Genomic DNA, 4686 nt, shown 5'->3' with positions numbered 1-4686 from the left:
CTATTTGTGTCTGCACAGGGACGCGTTACAGTGCTGTGTTTAACTCTAAACCAAGCACTGGGAGTACGGATATGACATACTTTATTCTCCAACTTACTGACTCTGGCAAGCCTGAAAATCATTCTGACTACAAGTTGGATAAAATCAGTCCAAATGATATTAGCATCCTATCTTCATGTTTTTAGAATATGCCCATAGTCTTCAGACTGCAATCTGGCATCCTCATGGATGAATAGTTCTATTTATCAGAAGATTCTTATTCAGGAATTAAAAATACATGGCATGGCTACCACCACTACCTCCACTCACAATCACAGCAGACATCATTAATCACACTTTGTCCTGTGAACCCAGATGTGGCCTCAAAATCCTTTCCAACACAGCTGTGCTCCAGGCAGCCCCTATCAATCATTTATTTCAGCCTAAGTTGAAATCTATTAGCCATATCTGCTCTGATTACTCTGGCTGAAACATTATTATTTCTCTGACTGGTTCCCAGGACTCTGGGGTTGAGGAGCCTGACCATTTTCTTTCTTTAATGATCTCTCCCTTAAAATGTTTAGAACATATGAAGGTGTTGCTGACATGAGGTTAACTCTTAGGAGCCCAAGCAGCATGTTTTTAAGAGCCTTCTACCTCCAGTCCTGAGATAAAGAAAAGAACTATATTTTTTCATGATCTCCAAGAATTATGGGATAGAAGTTTAAGCCCGATCTTCCTTGTGATAACTGCATTTATATTCATATGAAATAACAGAATCGTAAGACTATTAAGAGAAAGTACAACTCCAACAGGAATGTAGGCACCTAAAATGGAAAAAGTTACTCTTCATGGAACCAGAGCAATTTTTATATTCCACATCTAGAAAAATCATACTTCTTCCAAATGTTTGTCTGAAGAAGACACTGTGAAATCTTAAACAACAGATTTCCACCTGCAGGTCGGGTTGGATCCAGCTGTATAGAAATTATTACTTGGACATCAGGATCAACATGGCAGATTAGTTATATCAAAATTTTATTTTAAATTTATTTATTTACATTCATTCTCTGTATATCATTACAGTATACAAAAGAGATACTGTAAGAGATTTTCCATCCAGAATACGCTATGTATTGGCTCAATCAATTTGTTGTTATCACCAACAAATAATTTTCCATTTATTGTTTCTTATATATTTTGCTTCTTTCCTCCCACCCCCACCTTGATTCCCTATCTCTCACCCTCTGCCATTTCCCACTCTCCTCCCACACTGTCTCTGGTATCTACAATTGCTTTCCATGCCCTTCTCCCACACCACATTTTATTGATCCACAAGAGATCTTAGTTAATCTAAATACTTTCAATAGCAAGTGCAGCTGATATATACATTATCTATGAACACATGTCTGACTTTAGGCTCAAACCTCAGTGAGTAGAATGAACATACTATACAGTAGCACCTAGCTGGGGCTGTATAACTTACTGCCATCATAAACAAATATTTTTATGCATTTATTAATTTCAAGAAAAACAGTTTTGGTTTTAATAGATCAAAATTTAAAAAGTTAAGAGTTAAAGCAAGGAAAAAGGTTAGGATTCTGTTCAAATAGTAGGTAGATGAACATATCAACAGTTCAAGAGAAGACAAAAACCCTTAAATCTGGAAAAAGAACCACAGAAGAAAATAAGTAATGTTTTAGTCAAAAGTCACATAATTCTATTTCACCAGTTTAGTCTTTTTTTTTGGAGAGGTTTTTGCGATAGGGTGCATGCGCTCGCCAGACAGACAGAGACAGAGAGATAGAAAGCGAGAAATCACCCCCCAGGGGGTATGGCCACATAGCAATCCATTCTCCTCCGTTCTCCTCTCGGGATCTTGGGCACGCACGCACACGCACCCGGCATGAGTTTTAAGCTACCGGGTCCAGGACACGAACCACGGTCGACTACATGGGAGTCCAGCGACATAGCCATTACGCTAACTGCTGGTACCACCAGTTTAGTCTTAATCTCAGAAGAGAGTAATTAATCTCTCTTCTGCTGAATTTGCAGTGCTATTGTTGTCTGATCCTTCCATTCAAATTCTGAAAGTTAACATTCAACGTTATTATTTATCTTTCCAGACTTGACCCTACTATTAAGGTGTCCATTCTCTTGGTTGTTTATGTACTCTTATTTCTGTGTGTCTGATTTTAGTTTTCCTGGTATAGTGCTCCCTTCAGCACTTCTTGGACGACTGGTCTGGTGTTGGTAAATTCTTTCAGGTTTTGTTTATCTGAGAATGTTTTTGTCTTTTCTTCTCATATGAAGAATAATCTTGCCAGGTATATAGTATTCTTGGTTGAAATTGTTTTTCCCTTAACACTTTGAATATATTTTCCTGTTCTTTCCTTCCTTGCATTGTTTCTGATGAGAGGTCCGACATTAGCCTTATGGGATATCCTCTGAAAGTAACTTGACGTTTCTCTCTTGCCAATTTTAGTATCTTATCTCTGTCTGTGGTTTTGGTCAATCTGGCTATAATTCACTTTGGAGAAGATCTTGGATTGATTCTATGTGGGGTTCTTTATATTTCTTGGGTCTGGATATTTGAATGCCTCTTTAGGTTTGGAAAGTTTTCTTCCAGGATTTTATGGGATAGATTATCAATACCCTTATTAGTTTCTTCCCCTTCTGGGATATCAATTATCCAGATGTTTGGACATTTAATGGTGTTTAGTATTACTCATATATTATTCTCATTTTGGGGGATTATTTTCTCAGTCTTTTTGGTGAATTTTTCTAGGTCACAGGTTCTATCTCCTACATCTGAGATTCAGTCTTCTGCATGATCTAATCCGCTTTCAATACTTTCAAGGGAAGTTTTTATTTCCTATATTACAGCCTTCATCTCTAAGAATTCCATTGGATTTTTTTTATGGTGTTTATTTCCTCTTTCAGATCATGCAAGAACTTCTTCACCTCCTAGAACTCGTTGTCTCTTTTCTCCTCCATCTTTTAGAGTTCATTGTCTCTCTTCTTTTGCATCTGTTAGCTTTGTCACTGAACAGTCTAAATTCTTTATCTGACATTTTCATGAGTTTCATTGTATTGTCTGTGTAGGATGAAGTGTTATTCTTTTCCCTTGGGGGAGAGAGATTTTCTTGGATTATATTTCTTGGGTTTCTGTGGTGGTTTCTGGTCATCTGATGGATTATAATTTTTTTCCTAATTTTTGGACTTAAATCTGAGAGTTCAGAGGCATGCAGAAGGAGGTATTCTGCAATTTTTCTCCAGTTCTATTTTTATCCTTTCATGCAGCAGATTCTGTGGTAATTGAGAATTACTCTGACCCTGCTAGATCTTGGAATCAGCGGGCTGAAGTCTGGGCAGAAAATCTTCAGTTGTCCTAGTCCCTGAAAAGAGCAACTCAGAGCACAAGTGTAGAGGGTTTGTGATTGGCCTGTCCTATTAGATCTAGGGGTCAGGAGGGTGAAGTCTGGGCAGAAAATCCTCACTTGTCCTAGCCCCTGAAAGGGGCCACTCAGAGCTCAAATCTAGTTACATTTTCTAGCTCCCAGCCTCAAGCCCCAAGAAACAACCTAGAACACAGATATACAGAGTTAATTCTTGAAAAGAAGGAGTGCTGTCATTAGCAAATTAAAAATTTTTAAGAAACCCTGAAAGAAAAAAGCTGATGTGATCACACTGGCAGAGAAAGAAAGCACAGTACAAATTATGTAGAAAAAAAATAATACTAAGGGAATAAGAATGATGTAAAAGGAACTCCAGCATGGGAGAACATTCCAAACACAGAGGGAAAATTAAAGAGATAAGTAAACTTCCCAGAGCTGAACACGACACATGTTTTCAGATTCAAAGTGCCCACAAAACACTAAGCAGGTTGAAACAGACATGTCTTGATAGAATTTCAGACACCAAACATGCACCCTATAGCAAGCTTAAAAAATTACATATATAAAAGAATGAGTATCAATTTGGCATTGAACTTCTCATCAGAAATGCTGGACATTAAACACTAAAAAACCTCTTCAAAAATTTAGGTAGCAAGTATTTTAAACAGAATATCTTATTCTTTGAAAAACTAATATTCAAGGTAGAGAGCAACAAGAAAATGACACTCTTAGTGCAAGAAACTCTTCTCGTATTAAAGAATGTACAAGGGTATTAAAGTTTAAACACATTGAACCAGTTGGGAAATTTTACTTTGAGATAAAAAGAGATTTTCATTTCTTTTGAAATAATTATCTGGAGGGGCCTGTAGGTGGCGAGGTAGTTAAAGGTACTGGATTCCCACATGGTCCACCACAGTTTGAGTCCTGGATCTGGCGACTTGCTTTCACGCTTTCACGCTTTCTCTCTCTCTCTCCGTCTCTCTGTCTCTGATCAAATTAAAAAATAATAACAAATAGAATTAAATAATTCTTTTTTAAAAAAGAAATGATTATCTGGAAGACATTTAACAAAGTTGCTCAAGATGCGCTTAGAGGGACCAGCAGTTAGCATAATATATGGCTATGTCGCTGAACTCCCATGTAGCCGACCGCAGTTCAAGTCCCAGACGCAGTGGCTTAAACTCACGCCAGGCGCATGTGCGTGCGTGCCCAAGATCCCGAGAGGAGAATGGAGAAGGGATTGTGGCATGACCATCCCCCTGGGGGGGGGATTTCTTGCTTTCTATCTCTCTGTCTCTGTCTTTCTGGA

This window comes from Tupaia chinensis, unplaced genomic scaffold (genome assembly GCF_000334495.1).
Source record: "Tupaia chinensis unplaced genomic scaffold, TupChi_1.0 Scaffold149178_1, whole genome shotgun sequence".
Classification (NCBI taxonomy): Eukaryota; Metazoa; Chordata; class Mammalia; order Scandentia; family Tupaiidae; genus Tupaia; species Tupaia belangeri.
Note: the sequence above shows the minus strand (reverse complement) of the source record.